Source organism: Anopheles maculipalpis, chromosome 2RL, assembly GCF_943734695.1.
Source record: "Anopheles maculipalpis chromosome 2RL, idAnoMacuDA_375_x, whole genome shotgun sequence".
NCBI lineage: Eukaryota > Metazoa > Arthropoda > Insecta > Diptera > Culicidae > Anopheles > Anopheles maculipalpis.
This window is the reverse complement of record NC_064871.1, coordinates 30,633,626-30,655,831: the sequence shown is the minus strand read 5'-3', so window position 1 is coordinate 30,655,831 and position 22,206 is coordinate 30,633,626. Positions and strand designations below refer to the sequence as shown.

Below are 22,206 nucleotides of genomic sequence, written 5' to 3'. Positions count from 1 at the left end.
TGGGAAAAACTGACTGACACATTAGTAACGGGGTATTCGTACGGTTGAAAGGTTTCCCCATCAACGGATGGCTGCCCACCCGAGGGCGGGCACCGACCGTTTTGCGTTTTTGCACAGCCGTAGCATCACATGCGAGCCGGAGACGAGGGACTCGTACGGCGGCTAATTCCTTGATGCCTAGTTTGTGGTGAGGTTTAACTTCTCATTCTTGGGACTCTTTTTGTACATCTTGTTGCTAGTAAGGGCCTGTTTACAAATTTGCTACATGAAACCTTTATCATGGAAAGTCTACGTGGAGCTGCAAAGGAACTCAACTTCTTTTTTTTTGTCTTCCCAAACAGACCACAGAGCTGCAGGTTCTGATAGTGGGACTGCAAATAAATGAAATGTAAAGATTAAAAAAACGCTCCTTAAGCGACCCGTTTGTGTAGTTGCCTTCAATTCGGAAGGTTCTTTTGCATCCTTTTGAAAAATGGAAAAACGAACATAGGGCACAATTTTGTCGTCTGAAGCAAAGCCCATCCCACAAGCAGTATTAGAACAACGATAGGCTTCGCCATTGTAGTGCATTCATTTGTTCGTTTCACTACAATTAATAGCACTGCTTAGAGTTGGAACGCAAATGGGACAGCATTCAGGTGCACACTTGTTGCGTGCGCCCGGTATAAGCTAGACAGCTCCCATCGGATCTCGGACGGCCTGGTCCCAAGCAACTGGGAAGAGTAAATAGTGATTCAATTCATTAAAAATAATTGAACCATTTCTGCAAACCAGTCGGAACGACGTGCACAGCATTCCTGGCACGATTCATTCCACTGTCTGCGTAATCGTTTGGGTTAGGTTCAGTAATTGGCCGGTCTTGAGTGGGAAGGATTCCAACTATAACCTGTGATAGTGCTACAGGTACTATCCTTACACCGTTGCAGCCTTGTTTCATACGTAATAAGCGAAATGGAAAATTACTTAAGGCAAAAAAAGCAGCAAAATTTGATCCATGATTTCAGTTTTCTTATGAAACATCAACCTATTTACATATTGTTAGTAAATTGCAAGCTTGGCAGCTGATTTTTTACACATCGATTCGTTAATTAATTATCTCTTTATTGGATTTAATAACATTCCAACACGAGCGAGATTCTGATATAAATGATCAATCACAATGATGCACACGGGTTTAGATCTTGACTGTTATCCTTACTAAAGTAACATTTTTGAATTGAGTATTTATACCACGATGTCAACTTATTTTCGATCATGCTTAATGTTTAATGTTTATTTTTCTATGGACAAGTGAGTCCTCTCGATACTGTGTTGGAAATACAAATAAGTGTGACACATAACACGTATACACAGATAAACACGGGCATAATATACTAAGTGACGTCGAAAGAAGTATTGAAGGCACGGCACATCTGTAAAACAAGAGCCAAAAGAGTCGAACGATGTCCGATGGTCAGTGACGGCTGCCTGCCTGGGACGTACAAGTTGATTGCCGAGGGAATCTTCGGGATATCGATGCTGCCGTCAAGGCAGATCCCTAAAGAAGGCAGACCAAGCAGCATACATCTAGTCGAATCACTGATCTTCAATGCTTTCCGGTAGGGTACTCACATTTATACAACTTTAAAAACGACAATCTTGATACAAAGACATTAGACGTTAGAGCAGACCCAAACACTTCAAACCAAAAGACCTTAAAACTGGGAAGTATGAACAGCAAGAAAACACAAGCCCACGCTACATGTAGAACTTGTATCTTAGATCCTTCGTCATGATGGTGTGACGTGGTAGTTCTGGTTGACGTATCCAGTCCAGCAGCGATCTTCCAGATCGAATAGCTCATATTTCGACGAACCGACTCCCACTTCAACTTTTTTCGTCCAGTTTTCGCCTGATACTGAGACAGATATTTCACAAACAATTTTTCTACGACGTCGCAGCACTCCTTCACTGTGCGGGGAAAACTCACAACAAATGCAACAATAATTCGCCGGTTCGCCGGAAATTGTTTATCCTTTTGTAACGCATATTAGTTTTTCGTACATATAAAACTTCATCTCGAATTTTTGGATTGCGAGAAATGCGATCCTTTTATAACAAACATGCATAATTTAAAGTTTCGAAAGCAACCATTGTTTTACAAATAATATCATTTGTATACCAACAGTGAGTTGAAAGTGATCTGTAAGATTACGTTTAGTTTTCATAAGCTTCTTCTTAATATTTATTAATAATTAAATATGACGGAACAATAGAGTTTCTTCTTAATAGTTATATAACTTTATACATGACTATAAAACGAGTGTGTGTCGTATAACCCGTTCCTGATTATTATTTCAATAGAGAATTTCCCACACTCATAACACGTTGCATCTACCCTAATGAATGTGAATCTACTAATAAAGATCCACTTAAGAAGATATCCCAGCTGAACACACGGTGGCGCACACGCCACTTCAGCACCGATCATAGGTGATGATAAAATAATATTATTAGCTAAAATGAATTTATTGCTCTCCGCAATATGATTATGGCCACCCTCCCACAGCACGATCATGCCGGTAAATGAAGTCCAACTGTGTCCGGACAAGCATAACCATGAGGTTTGCTTCAACCTAAGCGCCGAAGGAAACGGCAGTCCAGTTCGCGCCGGCATTAACTTATGCGAACTGTATAATTGCGTCAACGGCAACGACACGACCGGGTCCGTCCCAAACGATACCGTCCAATTACGGTAACATTTTGCTCCACAAATCTCCCGAGATTGCGCTAGCTCGGGTGCCTTCTAGTACGAAGGATAAAGTTTAAACCCTCTACTAGCGTTCCGGATTCTCAAATATGCTGCCCAGGCTCTAGCAGGAGTTGCAGAAGTTGTTTTACCGTATACCACAGTCACACGTACGATTGAAATTTGCCACCGTGAATAGGTGTTTAATTAAATTTACGATACAGTCCACAAATCGATGTCGAACTGTATGTTGCTTCTGGTGTGAGGTTCTCTTCTGCGAAAACCAAACCGAAGAACCTCTAGCGAACCTTTGGCAAAGACTTGCACGACACAAAGAAAAAAATATGAAATAATAACTCCATCGTCGTTGTTGGTTTTAAAAAAGCGGAGCCGCCGGTGAACCTAATCGTCGAATCGGTATCGGAACAGATGCTCCTGCATTTATGCTCGCCTTTGTGCATAAATGCGAATGAACACACATTGTGTGTCTCCAATTTACATGCAAAATTTAGAAATCAAAGCCGATTTAACGAGCGTTTTGTAGTAACGCAGCATCGGAAATGACCGGCCAGAAACACCTGTTCCAGAGCAACTGTTTCTGTCCAAGCGACTCAGCAATCGGATGTGTCTGCCAGGGCGTGCACATACGAGAGGGACAGATTTTGCACCCCACCATCGCTACACAACACAGGGGTGTTTTTGGGCATGTATTTTCCACACCTTCTACATGCCCACATGTTCGAGGCAGGAGCTGAATTGGGAATTAATTTGCTTCCCATGCCAAGCCAAAGGTGAACGAGTTACGAGTTGAAACGTCACCATCATCGTCGTCGTTTGCCGGGTTGTCATCTGTCAGCGACGACGCGAATGACGATTATGGTGACTGATGGTCACCCACCCTGGTACGCTTTTGCAGCAAGTTTCGAGCCGCTGCACGGTGAGTTGGTTGATTCAATGAATGAATAATTAGTGCTTAATCTTCTGAATTTCAATTACAACGCTACCTGTAAAGCGATGATGTGCGTTCTGTTTCGATTCGCAACACCGTGTTAGTGTAGGGATGATTTTTTTTCTGTTCCTCCTGCCCGTTCTTTCCACCACTTAATAATCCACTATCATGTTCATGCTGGGGCTTTATTCTACTTGGCCAATCACTACAAACGAATAGAACAACATTGTGGGCTGGGCGGGATGGGTGGTATAAATTAATGGAAAAACTTTTACGGAGCGCCATCTTGTGGCGGACAAAAAGGGCGCGATTTACGGTGAAGAAACTAACTAAGCTAGCAAAAATCGAGCATCCGGTAATAGGTGCACCGTACGGATGGGATGCAAATGAAACGAAGCAGCAGGATTGAACGCTGTACGGACGAAAGGTCCATCCGAACGAGAAAGTGCTTATCAATATTTAGTAATTAAAAGTGTACCGCTTTCGGTGCGAGTTCTTAACGTCGGATCTTAAGGGATAGTGGTGTTGTCGGGGTACATAAATGTGTGTTTGGAGTAATATTAATTTCTCAAGATTTTTAAGCTTTTAAAGCTTTACGAATGATGATTATGTCGGTATCTATTGATACGTCTGTTTCCTTTTTGCTATTATTATGTTTATATTGTTGTGTAGTTCTGTACAATACAATGAGTACAATTAACCAATTAACATACAATTTATACAATAATTCGTCATTTCAATTATCATAGAAAAAATGTAAATAGTTCTTTTTGGCCGTTATTAATTAACTATCTTAAAGCTTAACTTATCTTAACATTTTGGTCAGCTTTATATTTTTGTTTTCACTGCTTCAATTTTGCATAATTTCCAAAAAAAAATTGTTGTAGTCCCACAGTTTTTTTTATGTTGGTGATTTATAAACTGAATAAGAACTAAAACACACTTAATCCTGTTTTCTTTTATTTTTTCCAGCACACTACTTATTTGTTTAATCTACGAAGAACATACCTGCTAGTAACTTAACTTTGATCTAATATTTGAGAAGAATTCGCTTGTGTTGATACAAATAATTGTGTTGATTTCGTTATGAAAATAAATCAGTTGGTTCTAAAGATTATTATAATCAGATTCCTACAACCTATTCTGCCATCGTTTAACCCATTGTGCGCCTCCAAAGACTACAGGTGCTTCCTGACACCAGCAACTTTCTCGATATCAAGTGTACAATAGTGCGCGGGGCAAAGTTTTTAACTTTCAAAACAAATAAAATCTGCAACATCCTACCAATTACCACGATTTCATCATTGTTTCCACCTTCTCTCCTGCTATCACCGGTAAGGCAGGAAGGAAGTTTGAGTCTGTAATAAAGTGCTCAACTTTGCCGCACCGAAGGAATGGATTATGGGTCGATGGAGTATGCGATATCTTCGAAGAATATGATGAATGATACTGGTAGCAGTTATTCAACGATAAGATGCAAAATATTGTTTCAACTTTTAATTTACCAACGTTGCGCAGATGCGCATATGCTATCAAGAGATAAGAATGTTTTTTGTTAGATTACTATTAGCTCCAGATCAGTTTGCAATGTGCGCAAACGACTATCAATCGACAAATTGCAACGGTTTTTTTTAAAATTTTGTTACAATTATTACCAAAGCTAATTTGTAAACCAATATCATTTAAATCATCATTTAAAAAACATCATCAAAAGTTAGACACACATTCTGGATCTTTTCTGGCGACTCAAGTTTAACAGCCTTCGATAGCTCAGTTGGTAGAGCGGTGGACTGTAGAGAATCATTGGTGGTGTTGCGATAGAAATCCATAGGTCGCTGGTTCAAATCCGGCTCGAAGGAGAGAGAAATGGCAGATGTCATTTTATTTTCTTCATTTCAACATTTCAAATATGAATAGAAGTTACTAAACTGGGGTTATTTATATCTAAACTGGGGTTTATTATTTAATAAAATAATTGCTGGGTTTTTTCTAAGAGTTAATCATTGCACAAAAACATGAAGAAAATTAAGAATAACAGTTTTTATCACCACTTTATCAAAACTAAAGTGTTAATTTATTACTTTTTTATTGTATATTATTAAACGTGTTGTACTAAATAAGATGCAAGTTACTTCAACTATTAGTAAGTAAGTGTAAATAAATAAAATGAAAGTTTGTATAACACAAATTGACCCCGACGTGATTTGAACACGCAACCTTCTGATCTGGAGTCAGACGCGCTACCGTTGCGCCACGGAGTCTTCTTGGAACTTGCCTATTGTTTTCCCAAGCAGCATGGCTGTTGTGGTGTGTAGTTTTTTTTTAACACTGACGGTTCTTAATTAAAACCACCGCACGATAAAACAGTTCACCCGCTTGTATGATCAATTGTTGTGGCTGCATGCTTAAAAGTGCACTGGGGAGATTTTTTGCTTTCCACATCGCAAAAGCTGCTGCTGGTCTTAACAGGTTCCACAGTCCAGCTCGGGGAGCTGTGGTATTGTAAACTACCGCCAGCAGATCCCGGTAATCGTTGTCAATCTACAGGAGAAGGGTGAAACGACGACTAAGTGAAAATCAAACAAACTTCTACTGCTACCTCAGCTCTCTGACTACGGCACCTACTTCTTGCCAACCAGTGTAACTTATAATCCAGTTTCGGTAAAGTGAATTTTAATTAAACTGAAATTGATTAAACACATCCCTAACGCCACAAGTTAGCGGCCAAAGTTGAGCATAGTGGCAAAGGCGCACACACAGTTACCATCTGCAAAGAGGAAGAGTAACTTTAGGAGATTTGGTAAAGAATACCGATGGCCGACGTTGCCGATTATATTGCAACAGGTCAGCAGGAACGGCGTAATTGTAAGGATCTCTGTGTGTGCCAAGGTGTCCAATATATAATAGCCAGGCAAGATTATTTTTAAGGTGCAGTACTCCTTCTCTAGAACTATGTTACTCTGATTCCAATTGACGGCAACGGACCTTGCAACGGACATTTTGTTATTCTTCTCTGCACCCTTTCAAATCACAACTCCTAGCTGTGTCACATCGATGTGAAATCTACCCACCCAGCCCGAAGACTTTAGAACGGAAGCAAAGTTTTAATTGAATTCTTCCTTTGCTCAGCATTTTTTCCTCCATATTTTCCACATCTTTAACGAGGCTAACAGTAGAAGTACAACGATCAGTTCCTTTTTTGTGACTTTGGATGCTTTCTGATTTCCTTTCTCTTGCCAATCAAGGCTGACAGGCTGCGCCACACTTGTGACGAAAAGCAGCAAACCATTTATTTATTAAAATCTTACATTGCTATTCCGATTCCGAAAGAAGATTGATCCAACCGGGCACTCCGCATCTTCCCAGGCTCCCGGTCCACGTATCTCCCCGGTGGCTTCTTAAACAAGCTCACATTTGTTTACAGCCGGGCGAACTAATTTGGCGAACGCACCAGTACCGCTTAAAAATGTATGAAATTCCGGATTTTCGACGAATACCTGCGCGGCACACAACGGCAACCTACAGCGGTACACTTCCGATAGGGCGGGATCAATTATTCATGCTAATGAAACGACGAGATGCTCTTCTGCGTAGTTCGTTTTGGGCTCAGGTCTCCGATTATGTTGAGCATGATGATTATGACGAGGGCTCATCACCGTTGCGTGAGTTATGATTTTTCTGATGCCCAGATAAGTCCACGGATCAATGCGAAGCCAGCACCAGGCACACGATGGCATCAATAATGTATGGATAATGTTACAATTCAGGTTTGCATTCGCAGCCAGATCCGAGCTGAAGTTTCTTTTATTTAAAGGTCTGTGAAACACCACCACCGACGGTTTCAATTTGCTGCTGCTGCTGCTGGGCTAAGTAGAATGGTGAAAAAATAAATGCTCCGGCCGCTTGAGCAGTCGAGCAAACGTAATACCGATTACGAATTATGTCTTATCAGATCGTTTTCATTAGTGAGAGTTCTTACGCTTACAGGAGCATGCAGGAGCTTATCAATTTATAAAGCGCGTTTGAGACTGTGTTGCGATATGGAGCAATTCGGGAATTATCGCATCTAATCTACAGTTCGATCAACGAGTATAAATAGCTTCAAGCGAATTGTTTAATAATTGAAATGTGAATCAAATAAGCGGCTCCATAGCTCAGCTGGTTAGAGCGTCGTGCTAATAACGCGAAGGTCGTGAGTTCGATCCTCTCTGGAGCCAATTGAGGTACATTTTGTTTTAAATTTGCATGTTCATCGCGTCGTCTTAAATGGAAAAAATAAAAGGGAGTAAGTGTGTTGAGTAAGGAAGTTTACATCTAATTTCATCCATCTGTTCGACATCTTAAAAAACATTTTAAAAATAAATAAAAATTATGAATGAAATATTACATTTGTGAAATTGAGGAAACAGCCTCGGAAATATTAAGTTGTTTTATAAACTTCTATTTATTATTACTATACATAAAATAAAAAAGAATAACAGATAAAATAAAGACAGAAAAACTCGAACTGGCCAAGATTCTCATAAATCAAACATAAACAAGCTACATCATTAATACACCGTAACAAAACTTCGAGCGGTCTTGACATGTGATTTTTTTTAATTTCATTTAAGTGTCACTGAAAAGTTGAATCTGCGTTTTCCAGCTTAAATAATTAGAAATTAAAGCAAAACAATTTATAATTTAGTTAATTCAATATCTCCTGATATGCTAATTAACGACGCAGCTGAAAAGAATAGCTAGTCAGCTAGTTGTTGATAACATAGTGTGAAAATAAAAACGCAAAACATTAAAAAAAACACTAACAAAGCTTTGAATGGATTGCATGGCGATCCGACCTGTAACAAAGGATCTCAAAGAAATAGGGGCTCCATAGCTCAGCTGGTTAGAGCGTCGTGCTAATAACGCGAAGGTCGTGAGTTCGATCCTCTCTGGAGCCAGTATGCGGTGTTTTTGCCTGTTTGATTATTACTGACCATTGTTGATAATTCCTATAGGGTTGTTAAAGCAGATATTAAAAAAAATATTGGATTTTGTACAAAAATAGCAACTCATAACAACACAATTCTCACTACATTTGCATATTCAGTCGTACTGCGAGTAATATTCTTAACTTACTAATTCTCAAGTTACACGAGTGTGTTAAATTTTAAAAGCTCACGTTTAATATTCGAAAAAATATCTTTTGCTATGAAATATATTACCTTTTCCAGAAGACAGGAATAGCAGATTAATAAAAATGGAATTTGACTAGTTATAAAATTTTACATTTTATATTTATTTATCTAGCGACAATCTAATATTATAAAATATAAAATATTAATCACGACTTACATTCATTAACGCAATCTATTGATCTGGATTTGTCGTTTATTGATTCCTTCTTTTCGTTTGACTGTAACTGGATATTAAAGATAGATACCAGTATTTTCGTCTAAAAACTCATTAATTCAAGTAAACGATGTACAACTTTAATTAGCTCATTGTTTTAATCATTAATATTTCGTTTCTTTAAACAATTGATCCCTCAATATACTAGTATTATATCAGTTTTCATAAAATTTACTCGCTGAAATGTTTTGGGCGGTGTTGTTATAGTGTATTGGAAATAAAAATAGGAAAAAAAATATTTTGAATAGATTGCTTCGGGATCCCAGCGTAAACGAACGCTCTAGAAACAATAGAGGCTCCATAGCTCAGCTGGTTAGAGCGTCGTGCTAATAACGCGAAGGTCGTGAGTTCGATCCTCTCTGGAGCCAAAGTGATTCGCATGTTTTGTTTATTTTATCATTGTTACCACAAATTACAAACTTCAGAGCATTAGTTTATATTAATAACATCTTACACGGATATTTTACATATAACAGACTGCATTTGCTACTTTTATCAATAGACAACAACAACAAAATTCTTTGTTTGTAAACTATTCAGTATGAATGATTGAATTTGAACAAAATGTACAACAAATACACTATGCTGTATGTTTGTGCTACCATACATCTGCGCAAACAGCTATGCAACCCTACACAAAAATACACATGCCAAGTGTTGTAAACCGATTTGAACGGTTCATTACAGTAAACAAAACAATAGAGGCTCCATAGCTCAGCTGGTTAGAGCGTCGTGCTAATAACGCGAAGGTCGTGAGTTCGATCCTCTCTGGAGCCACATCCTGGTATCTATTTTGGCCACGAAATCTGCACTGATAATCTGAATTATCCTCTTTTTAAAACATTTTTTAGTTCGAAATAATCAGGACAACCATAATGTTTAATATTGGTTTTTACATACTCTCAGATAAACGCGTGCACACACTTTGATATAATCGTGGCATCGTTGTTTTCTTTGCCATTTCCCAACCCTAATTTGAAACACATGATCACACCACGTGACGAAAATAACCGAACCGTACAAAAATAAACGTTGTGACGCTGTAGTTCAGAAACCTACCACCAGAGTTGCTATCGTCTGTTTGATGATATATCGAGTTTCGGGTGTATAATTTGTAATGAATAATATATCAAACGACGTTAGACATTTTTAACAAGTTATCTCATCTGATAAAATGCTAGAAAGGAAAAAAAAACATTTAATTATATATCTTCTTGCTTTTCAATTTCTAAGAAATATTATTCATGCGCACTCTCGTGGTGAGTTTTGAAACTTTTCATCGTCCTGCAGAATTTGAATTGTAGTAAGGGATTTAAATGTATTTGAAAATATACTTTTCAACAATCATAATCAATATACCTTACTACGCCTATGCCTGTTTTATCGAGTAAAACGAGTAAATTTATTTCCCAAACCAAACAGAACAGTACTGTTAACGTATATCCTTTCCCGTACACGCATCGAACACGCAGCGTGAAATGGTTGCACTAGTGTGTGTGCGTACGGCACATCCAATCCTACTACTACTACCACCAGTCTACTGGAGCTGTCAAAATCCGTGTGTCGAAAGGAAAACAGCTCCGTGCATTTTACACCCCATTGAATGTGTCTGGTTCTTTGTGCATTGTTTCCGTAGTAGCAAAAACCCATCGTACCACAATTCGTTTGTTTCGTGTTTCGTGAAATAAATAGTGAACGATAGAAGCTAGCATGTAGTGCAAACCGGCACGAAACGGTCGTCACAAATCGAGCTCTAGTTTTTGTAAGCAATCGTCAAACTATCCTACCTGCTAATTGTGTACGGTTTCGTACCGGGGATTCACCTAGCGCATAAGGTAACGTGATGCAGTGCAGTGGGCGATAATGATGACGATACGGTTGTTGTTTACTGCGCTGGCTGGTCTGGTGCATCATTGACGTCATTTATCCGTGTTGGGCGGAAAACCACGGGCAAAATTGTGTGCCACACCAGCGAACAGACGGCCAGGCAATACACGACATCTGGATGTATGGATGTGAACTTATGTGCGCTGGCTACATCAACAGTGTGGCATTCATGCGTCGCCTTCATATTTGTACAACAACACCATAGCTGACAAATTTCTAGAATTGTAAATACAAGTGATGAATCGATTCTTGCATTGAGGTTTGGAAAGTGTTAAAGAAGTGCCCCGGGACTAGTTGCGAAAGGTACGCTATTCCCTAGAGGGTGGGTGTACGGTTGTATTGGTAAGCTATCACCGGTTGGCGCGTTGGAGTGTGCGTACGAGTGAAGGAAAAACACAGAGGCAAAACAATAATATACAAGCAACATCCTGCAGCAGGAGCACAGTGAGAGTAAATGCCGTCCGTGTTGGACACATTCCTACACTAAAATTTGGTGTTTGTTTTTAAATGTCTTATTAAAACTATAAAAAAGTTAATGAGTTTATTAGTACAGTTTTATATTGATTGTTGTTTGTATTTACAAGAAAAAAGTAGCTTCATTAGCAATTCTTTATTAGCTGCTGGAGACGCCTGGTGTTTCATTCAAAAAAAGCAATATAAAATATTCTCAGCAGTTTTAGCAGGTTTTAACTTTTAAAAACAGTTCTTAACAATGTACTTTTATAAAATTAAAAATAGTTTTTGTTAAATAATTCAATGTATCATACATATTTATTGCATAGGTGTTATTTTTTATTTCCAGTACAATGACTTATCCTTCAAATATCATTAATAAGTTTGACTACTTTTTTTTATTCATATTGAACGATCAGGCCATATTGCTTAGTTAAACTTCTTTTTTTAACACATTTTGTTTAACTTTAATGAAATATTCTAAAACTCACAACAATTCCATCTCACCCATTGTGCATCCAGCTCAACACGGGCAAACGATTGTTGCGGGCTGTAAGTGAGCGTTGTGGAATTCGTGACAAAAACAAAATAGTGCCCACTATCGGTGTGTGTCCTTTTTCTTTTACGAATTCCTACTACTAAGAGTGAAATTTGCAAGGTGAAATGCAAACCAACAGCACCGAAATGTAATGTGTTGAATTAGCGGGGTTAGCATCCAGCAAACGGCAGTGACATGTTTGTTGGCGTAAGCAACAGCCGCGTGAGTGAGAGCTCGCTGTGCAACAGGATAAACGAGTGAGAAGGCATACTGACGTACACTGACAGTGGTGCAGTGGAGAAAGAAGAAGAAAAAAACCCACGAACGATAGCACGGACTGATAGGAACAAAGAAAAACGAAAGCCAACGCTAATGATATAGGCAGGCGCCTTCGGGGAAAGTTGAGTTTGTGCGAGTGCTGTGTGGCCACTTGTTGTGTTTTGTGTGTGCAACAGTGCGCTAGGATGTCCTGCACTATCGAAATGAGTAATGAAAGTTACCGCACATTGGGTTGGTGATTTAGAGGCTTTTTTTTGCGGCGTGCCCCAATCGTTCGCCTTCAACCCAAACAGTGAATCCTTTTTTACATCATTTTTTATTTTCGTTTATTTGGGGCTTCTACCGCTGCTATAATTGTGTGAGTTGGATGAAGGAATCACATTTCAACCCCGGGAATTTTACCCATCACCGCCGAGAAACAATCCCCCACCCCCTCCACTCAATCCATGCGCCCTGGATGTCTGTATCCCCGCAAGGAAATAGTATCGCTTTCATTCTTGCCTGTTGTTGTGCGTGACAGTGAATGCGAGTGTGTGCGTGTGTAGTGTAATGCTGTGTTTTTGGCGTTTGATATCCCTTATCGCACCAGCGTTTACGCATACAGACCCGTGCTAGCGACGAAAGTAACAGCGAGCAGAGTGACAAAGAACGAGTGTTTGTGTGTCTCGCTTTGGCACAGTTGTCTTCGGCTCACGCAACAAGCGGCGGGTGTGTATACACAGTATCGCTGCTTGCAGGGAAAACGCACACTGCTAAAACCGTGTCCGTTAGCTAGCGTCTCACTATTTTCATCGGTTAGCTGTCATTACAAAGGGAGAAAAGTGCAACTTAAGAGATAGAAAAAAAAACAGCGCAACAAACGGTTTATATATATGTGTGTGTGTGTGAGTAAGTTTAAGTGTAGCAAACTAGTGAAACGATTAAGTGAAAGATATTATGTAAATTAAAAAATTCCGAAAAATATACCAAAACGCCTAAAAAACGCTTCGAAAGGTTCATCAATAAGCGCCCGAAGGGTATGCAAATGTGTTTCATGCGCCCGTGTTGTTCTTTTCGCGGCGTACAGTCCCGTTTACCTGTAGCTTCTTCCTTCGGCTGAAATGGCTGCGTAAAATTTACTTCAACATAAACATACGGAGGAAAAACAAAAAGTAAATGCCCCATTAAAAAGGAAACGTACTCGCTCGCTCTTTTTCTCTGTGGCACCCAATGGGAGCCGCTTAGTGCATCAGAAGCACGCATTTCGTACGGTGCAACGGAATTCGGCTTTTGCGAGCGCTCACTGTCCCTGTCACACGGCATTTAATCTGTGGTTCGATGCCTTAGTGTTGGTGATATTGATACACGACGAAAACCGGGACCGGACGGTGAATGTCCTTGGCGGTATGTGTGCGTGTCTGTGAGTGCGAGACTAAAGTTTTGCTGAAACTGTTGCTAGGACGAAAAGGAAAAGGAAAAAAATAAATAAACCAAACAAACTCACACACGCACGCACACCTTTACCATCCTGGGTCAGGTGCTCCTGTTTGCTATTTTAGAAGGTACGTATAGCGTTGCAGCTTTTATTTTAGGTTATTTAACTTATTTTGTAGCTTTGTTTGTCAATCAATGGTTTGGTTTATCAATTTTTAAGAATAGTTTTCAAAGTGATGTTTTTGATGATTTTCTACAGTTCTAAATAAAAGGTTCTTTATTATTAAAATAAGCATTTGATTTTATAATGTGGCACACAGTTATCAATCCATATAAAAAGCGTTCGTAAGCCTAACAACATGTATCGTTAACACTATTGCAATAGATAAGTTAAGTTATAAGTAAGTTTTTACTTCTCAATCCAATCTGAATGACAAAAAATAGTCGTTAGTTGTATCGTATAGCTGTTAGTTGTCTTGTAATAAAAACAGGGAAATTAGGCATCTCACATTTCGCAATTTGTAACTGCTCTTCAAAAACACATTCCATATGATCTGTTAAGCTCTGTTTGTAACTGCTTGTAGACAAACTTTCAACCTTTATGCTAAGCTCAATTAAAAATCAATCGATGTTCAGACACTTCAACAATTTGTGCTTATGTCGAAAAGAAACAATTCAATCAATAATAAAAAAAAGATATTTCCATCCGCACATCCCACAACAATCACGTGCATCCCCTGTCGATATGATGCTAGCCCGCTTGCCAATGCAAATCTAATCTGAAAACTCTTACGTCAGTTATTGTACCGCAACGCTGCCCTATATGCCGTATCCTGCTCCATTCGCAAAACTTCGATCCATTTTCTTACCCCGCCTTACACCCCAACGGATAATCGGTGGCCAGAAAGGACGGTGGACAGTGCGAGACTCTTGCCCTTGTCCTGTGTGTGTGTTTGTTGCGCATGGACGCAACATTGTCACCCTGTTGCTTGTCTGCTGGATGTAGCCAACTTTGACTTTACCTTTCCCCAGGAATCAAGCCACCGTACCGTGGTGATGGTGTGTGTATCGACTTGTCGGCAAGGATCGGTGCCGATTATCCTACCAGCGAAAGCGAATCAATATATATCTGCCAGGGCAGCATCACCAAACCGGCTCGTTCGGTGAGCATGAGAAGTTCTACCCGTAGTACGGTCCCCTCCTAATACAAATAACCCTTTCGGTATGATTCTTGACAGCGTCAGGCATAAGCTCTCCCGAGTGTTTCGCCAATCGGCACAATTCAGAGGGCGTTTGGATGAGGGATAAAAATAAAGATCCGTTTTCTACCGTTTGGATGTGAAGCTTTCTGATGGGAAGATATGGTCGACGGTGGTGGCATCTAATCGATTGACTGCTGTGGGTCGAAACCCTTGACTAAAAGGGGGAGGTTTTTTTCGATTGAGCACTTACGAGCTGTTGAGCCTTTTGATGTCTCTGTTTGGTACGGTTGAATGGGTTCTCTGTTGCTTTTTTTTTGTGCTGGAAAGGTTCTGTTTTGGTTTGGTTCTAAATAATTTTTACACGTTGTTGCTTTGTTCGGAGGTGGAATGGGTCCCTCTGAAACATAAAGCTTCTACGTGGGATTTAAACTATCAGCTGCAGGCAGCTGGGTTGTGATTTTTACCTTAAATATTTTGGCACAATTCCAAGCTCACCCAACCAGGCACGATGTGAAACGTTACGCACCACTGTCACGGGTGAAACTTCCATTCTTTTTTCATACCTTAAACAACACACCTCGAACTTCGCGTATGTACAAACAGTACGGAAAGCGTTACATCCGCAATAACGGATAGTTGATTGTGAACCAGGTGAGTCTCGTGAATACACATCCTGGGCGCTGTGGCTCATAAATCTCAGTATCATGCATATATCAATTTCCTCCAGAGCGAAACAGCCTCTGTCCGTGTGTGTATGTGTGTGTATGTGTTGTTTTTTTGTACTCACAGCGCACACACACGATTCGCGCTTTCCTTTTGTGCGGCCCTTTTCCTGCAGCATTTTGGGAAGGGTAGCAATGAACGAATAAAAACAAACCCCCCCCCCCCCCCCCTCCGTCGAAAAGGTAACATTCAACTCTATTTGCGTGTACACTCACTCACACACACACATATTTGAGTGATTCGGCGAAGGTCTGCGCAAAAACTCCGTCTCGTTATGCCGTAAGATTACATTAATTATTCACCGGTAGTTGTGGAACAATATGGCAGTGCAGGGAATACGGTCGTAACTTGTAAGAAATGTTACCGGCCGTGTGTGCATTGAAGCGAAGCGGTAAACTGAATGCAATGTTGGTGGATCCTGAAGGGAGGGATATGGTAGCAATAGGATGGCTGGAAAAAAAGTCGTTGTTCGAAACGGATATTGAAAAAATAATGCTGACGTAACTAACAAAAACTGAGTTTGTAATGAAAATGGTGTCCATATTTGAATTTATGAACGATTTTTCTTTTGCTGGATTTTTTTATTGACTTTTGAAGCGAGATTTATTGTTAAGTTTGAAAGCTTATTTTTATTTTTAGTCATGTCAAGAGACCATTGAAAGGAAGGGAAGAGAAGATGCTAAAAAAAAAAGATTTAATTATCTCTAATTTGAATTCATCACAGGCAATAGTTGATAGACTAATAGTATGCCTAATCCTGGGCTCGCATGGACCGTAAAATCTGATCGGGATATTTTATATTTTTTTAACCGAATATGCCCGGGATAAGGCAAAGAATAAGGAGGAAATGCCTTATCAAGATGATTATAAAATTTACTCAACACAAGCGGTGTTGACAATACTGCACTGGACCGTCATTATTAATTATAAATAAATAAAATAAATAAAATATTTTATATTTTTAAATTTTCATACACTTTTGCTTTAAGTTGCTGAGAAAATTAAAACGAAATATGTATTTAAAGGTTTTGTTTACTGCTTTATTATTTTTATGAATCACTACAAAGCAAAAATATAATGTTCGCTAGTTTCTTAAATTCGTATGATTTTTTTTGGGACTGAAACAGGATCCTTTACTGTGAAGAATTCAATTACAAATACAGTCACAGACCAAAAATTAATTCTGGTAGCGATAGCTACCAGGCGCCTCCATCTCAACTGCCGTCTTGAAGCATTCTAAGAAATTGAAAACAATCATTTTTCATGTATTTGTACAAGGTTAGAAAAAATTTTACAACGCAATATTATGCATCCAATTCACCTATAGAAAACAAGAAGCTCTCTTTTTTGTTCGTTCGCATTTATCTGTGTCGATCATATGTTTGATCCACGAATACGCTTCGCAGTTGTCCTATTCATTCGGGCCAAACGACAAAGCTTCTCATGTGCACTGAGTTCAAATGCAGTGTTTTTTTTCTCTCTGATCTGGCTACTCCAACGTTAACAGTAGACATACACACCACAATCACAATCGATTGTTACGTCCGCTAAGCTAACAATCGCTTCTAGTTCAGAATGCACAAAAGGCATCCATTGCTCGTGTTCGATTCGATACCTGATCGATTGAGTACGCTTAGCTGAATGACACCATTGGTTAACAACAAAAACAGCCAGAAAACTTGCAACATGAAAAATTGTACTTCATGTATGAGCATTAATGATAAGATCGAATTACTTTTCTGTTGTATTTACGTATCCATGTATTACTTGCAGTTTAGCCCTGGGAGAGAAAATCATATTTATAACAACTTTTATCTTCATTGCTTATGCTTATGCTGCATTATGATCGGATGTGATGTGGAGATTCAAAAACAACATATCGCTTTCTGAAAACTACTCAAACTTTTGAATAACTCTTCTAGTACAGCATAAACTAAGGCTTTATCTTTTGATGGTTTTGCGATAGTGAAACTAAAAACCATGGCTCACTTCATCCGTCTAAACTCGACCATCTTGATAAAGAAGTCGTCCATGTAACAATTATTCAAAATGAGTACCTGACAGCGCTTTAGAACAGCATCACTTCGATCAAAGAACTCCATAGGTGATCTCATCAACGGCCATTAGATATTTTTACTCCAACGGAAGATCTTTTCTTGTCAATCGTGAATCGACAGAAAAAGCTTATAAATGACAATAAAATACTCATACGACTAACACTTCTTATAAGACACTTGTTTACCCTGTTTTCCTGATGGATAGGCCAGACGAGATTCGATATCTGTTCCTGCCGTGAACTAAACCGAGAGGTTTCATTGCCTTTTCATCTTGTTGTGAGTTTGTAAGCCATCTCCTCATCACCCAATTCCACCAAGAGTGTGACCAAACAGCTCAGCAATAGGCTGAATTGATGGCATGATTATCGGTATATGGTGAAATAAAACTAGCAAAACCCTTAACCCTTGCTGCACCGAGAATATCTACCGCGGATCTGCCAATGACAGTGCTGTCAACACCCCGGTAACTAGTGAAGCCAACGAAGAGAAAAGTTATCACCTCGTGACGGCGAAAACGGTCGGTAATTTACCATAAAATATCACAACCCCTTCCCAATCATCTCGCCACCTCAATTGGATGAGGCCTCGTTCGTCCGTATGCTTTGGAGAGTCTGCGGGCGCCCTTTGGCTCATAAAACGGAGAAAAATGATATCCAAGATGAGACTAAGGAAGATAAATCTATAGTAATTTCCCCCCCGTTTTTGGTCATACCGTCTATCACCAGCCGGCATTCGTCCTGGCGTCTATCGATCCGGAACGAAACGGCGCGGAACTACTTCGGGTGGTTCTCTCCAGCCACTGAAGGCCCTGAAGCTGAAATCGAATCAACCAAGAGTGTGTGTGTGTGTGTACAGCCCAAGTGGGTGAGAGTTCGCGTGCAAACGCCTCCGTGGCCATCCCCGTTAGTTATTTCGTTGGATTTGTTTGTGTCTCCCGGCGGGAATAGACGCGCGTGGAAAGGTGCCATTTTTCGCTTCCCCACATCGCCATCAGTTGGTGTGGCCCCTTTTGTAGAGCCACTGGTGGGCCATTTTGCTGCATCACTACTTTGGACTACGTGCGATTTTTCTTTTTCGCCACCTTTTCTTCAACCACGATATGGACGTTTGAGTGAAATTTCGCATTTAGACTGTTTTGTGCCGTTTGCTGAGTTGCACGCGCCACGCAAAAGACACATTCGTGATGCCGTCCACACAGGCAGACATATTGTGGGGGTTCGGCAAGGTGGCACTAGGTTGAAGGATAGCAAATTCATCCCAGGGTATAAATAAATAGTTTTGCACCTGAGCACCAACGCTATCGCCGTCGCTCTGCAAAAAAAAAAAAAAAAAAAAAAACCGAGGGCCTGAAGGATGATGGTTTGATGGCTCCAGAACCCCGGAGCCGGATGGCCCACATCCTTAGCCGGGGTTTCGGGTCGATAAATGCTGGTGGGGGGGCGGTTAGTGGTTTCTTCCACCGCCCCATAGTTGTAGCATATTCGGTAGTTGAATCCATCCTCTCCTTAACGTGTTCCGCTGGTGTGTTGTTTGGGTTTTTGGCGTAAAACATTTATTTTCCCATGAATTTCTAATCATGCTTTGGCCGAAAGGCACGCCCATGTATCGTACCGTGGTGAGAAATAAATTATTAACAATTTCATTTCTCATTCCAATAACGATTACGAACTGGAATCGGTGTAAGAAATTGGTGCTGTTCGTCGGCTCTGGGGCACCAGCACGCCCGGAAACCGGAACAAACCAACCAACTGGGGGGAAGGTCGGCGATAAGTTGGCAGGCATTCTGTTTTGTATTTGTTACTGGAAGGACCAACCTTTTAACCTTTTCATCAGCTACGTTGTAATCCTTCTGCTGGAGGCTTCCCTTTTAACAGTGATTGGTATTGTTCTACATGCGTGTAACGAGCCATGATCTGGTTACGGTCTCTTCTGTATGTAACCTATTTTACTGCACATACACTCCACGCTGTCTTGCAGTGTGGTTCTCATTCTTTCAAACGTTTCTTTGTCATGATGCACACTCGTTGTCTTTCTTACAGAAAAAAAGGATGCATCGTTTTCTTCATCCAACCAGAACCAGATGCATTATTGTTTCGTTCACCTTCTCGGCTTCCCTTTACACACTTTTACCATGGTTTTTTTCTTCCATTTTTCCGTTTGAAGTTGCTAATCCTTTCACCTCGACTCTTTCTCACACTCTTCAGCACTTCGTTCGATGTGGTTTTGGTGGTTTGCAGGACACCATTACGATACTTCGTGCTTTGAAGATATTTTTGCTGCTACCGGCGTCGTCTGCTGTGGTCCAAAGCTTGACTGATTTATACCCCTTGAAGGATTTGGCGTTGTCTTTTGTAATGTTGAACTCGGGCGGTGTCTTTTCTTTTCCGGACTAATGTAACACTTATCCCGAAAAGGAGGTTATATTTGGGTTATTACGACTTTGGTAACCCCTTGTTGATGGTTAGTTGTTTGACAACCAGATAAATTTGTAAATACTGTTATCATGAGCAAGATCAAGTATTTAATCTGTGTACAAGTTTATTAGCTACACCGCATTTACTAACATGCCGCCACCTTTAAATTCTCATAACATTCATCTTTAAGCGTATGTTTTCAACACTGTAAACCTGCCTGCCAAACACAAAACCCACAAAACATACAACCATCCTGTGTTTGTGTTTGCCTTTTGTTGAATAATCTTATCAGCCAACCTTTTTGCGGATTTCGAGAAGAAATTTTAAACCTTTTAGTTTGGTGAAAGGAAAATGTTTTCTCAAGACTAAGAAAAAACATTAGACGAACAGCTAAACAATACATGCGAACGATAGCATTGAGTAGGTCTGTATAGATTGTATAGAAGGAGGATGGTCTGTATTGAAGCATATAAGAAGAAACTTAACCTTCATCTCGGCCTTGGTGCAGCTTAATGATGCTAGCGATTTAAGCCAGGTAAAATTTCAAAGATATTTTTTGCTGCAGTTCAGTTTGTTTAAAAGTACGGAAGTGCTTTTAATGCCAACATTGCCTATTCAGAAATGTTAATTTAATGGGAGGATCGGCAACGATTCCAATGATTTAGTATCAACTTTTAATATTCGTCACAAATCAAGTCAAGTGATAATAAGTTTTCACTACAAAGCTACTTCCTCCACCATTTTCTATTTAGATCAATAAATCAAGGTTACAGAAATACATGTTACAGATAGAGGGAATATTCAGACAAAACAGAAATTCAATGGTTTTTTGCAATTTTTATTGGGATCAATGTTTTGTACTAAGCCTTAGTTTTCAACAAGATAGATCTTTTACCTGTAAACTGCTATTTGCTATACGCTGACGATGTGAAACTGTTTATGCCCTTAAAATCGACCAAAGATTGTGCTAAACTACAGCAAGCTGCCTCGGTGTTCAACAACTGGTGCGTCCTCAACTGTTTGTCCCTATGTACCGAAAAGTGTTTCGTTTTGTCCCTTACGCGTGCGAAATCAATTATGATTATTATATAAAGTGCGTATGCGTATCAAGAACTGCACAAATGCGTGACCTAGGTGTTTTACTTGACCAAAAATTGTCCCTCGGACTTCATTACGACAACGTTATCAACCGTGCCAATAGAACTCTAGGATTAATATTCAAACTGACTCGTGACTTTGACGACTCCCGGTGTTTAAAAGCTCTGTATTGCTCGCTGGTTAGATCGCTCCTTGAATACGGCTCACCTGTGTGCTGTCCATACACTAACGAATGGATAAACGGATTTGAGGCTGTCCAAAGAAAGTTCACACGTTTCGCGATTCGTAAGTTAGGATGGGCTGATAGTTCCTGCCTCCCATCATACACTGAGCGTTGTCAATTGTTAGGCCTTGAGTCTCTGGAACATCGACGATTATTTATTAGGAGAACTTAGATTTAATGTCCCCAGACTATCCGCCAGACATCACCTAATGTTACTTGTTACGCGCACGGAGTATGGATATAATGCTCCTCTAAAATCCGTGATACGCCGATTCGACACGCATTCGCACATGTTTGACTTTAATATGCCTCTTTCCATGTTAAAAAATCTGTTACGCATCCGTCTAACTACGAACTAATTATGTGTACGTTGCATATGTTTCAACTTATAAGTCTTGTAAAACTGTAATGCTTCTGCTTCGTTAAGCCGTAAACGGCGGACGATCAATAAACAATAACAATAATAAAGATAACTCTGCAGCACACATGATGCTCTCGCTATGAAGCTCTGTATTTAATATGAGGCTCTTAGCTTTATTAGCAAGCTCCAATAATTAACTAATCGACTCTCAAAGTTAAGCTCACAGGGCGCTACCCGGACAAAGTACCTTTGCCCTTATTAGATAGCTTCCTTCGCATTCTTGGAGGTCATCGCCTTAGGTAAACACAAAGCTTTCAGAAAGCATCGCTTACCACATGTTAAAGAACTGGAAATTTTGATTCCATCGATTGTCACAACGCTGATTCTGACCATATCTTCTCGAATTCTAAGCTGTTTAATATTCGATTAACTTTAATCGATAAAACAATTTAGCTAAAAATCTAATCAACGAACAATAACTCTATTACAA

General features: G+C 39.8%; 1 protein-coding gene and 6 non-coding genes across 7 annotated transcripts in view; 5 read left to right on the top strand and 2 right to left on the bottom strand.

Moving 5' to 3' along the window:
- Nucleotides 1–22,206, bottom strand: part of LOC126558885 (heme oxygenase 1) — a 536,918-nt gene that overhangs the window by 412,417 nt on the left and 102,295 nt on the right. The window lies entirely within an intron of this gene.
- Trnay-gua (transfer RNA tyrosine (anticodon GUA)) lies at nt 5,437–5,536 on the top strand. Its single transcript has 2 exons — nt 5,437–5,473; nt 5,501–5,536. It is a non-coding gene; the product is annotated as a tRNA-Tyr (tRNA).
- Trnaw-cca (transfer RNA tryptophan (anticodon CCA)) lies at nt 5,867–5,938 on the bottom strand. Its single transcript has one exon. It is a non-coding gene; the product is annotated as a tRNA-Trp (tRNA).
- Trnai-aau (transfer RNA isoleucine (anticodon AAU)) lies at nt 7,821–7,894 on the top strand. Its single transcript has one exon. It is a non-coding gene; the product is annotated as a tRNA-Ile (tRNA).
- Nucleotides 8,544–8,617, top strand: Trnai-aau (transfer RNA isoleucine (anticodon AAU)). Its single transcript has one exon. It is a non-coding gene; the product is annotated as a tRNA-Ile (tRNA).
- On the top strand, nt 9,363–9,436 carry Trnai-aau (transfer RNA isoleucine (anticodon AAU)). The gene has a single exon. It is a non-coding gene; the product is annotated as a tRNA-Ile (tRNA).
- Trnai-aau (transfer RNA isoleucine (anticodon AAU)) lies at nt 9,772–9,845 on the top strand. Its single transcript has one exon. It is a non-coding gene; the product is annotated as a tRNA-Ile (tRNA).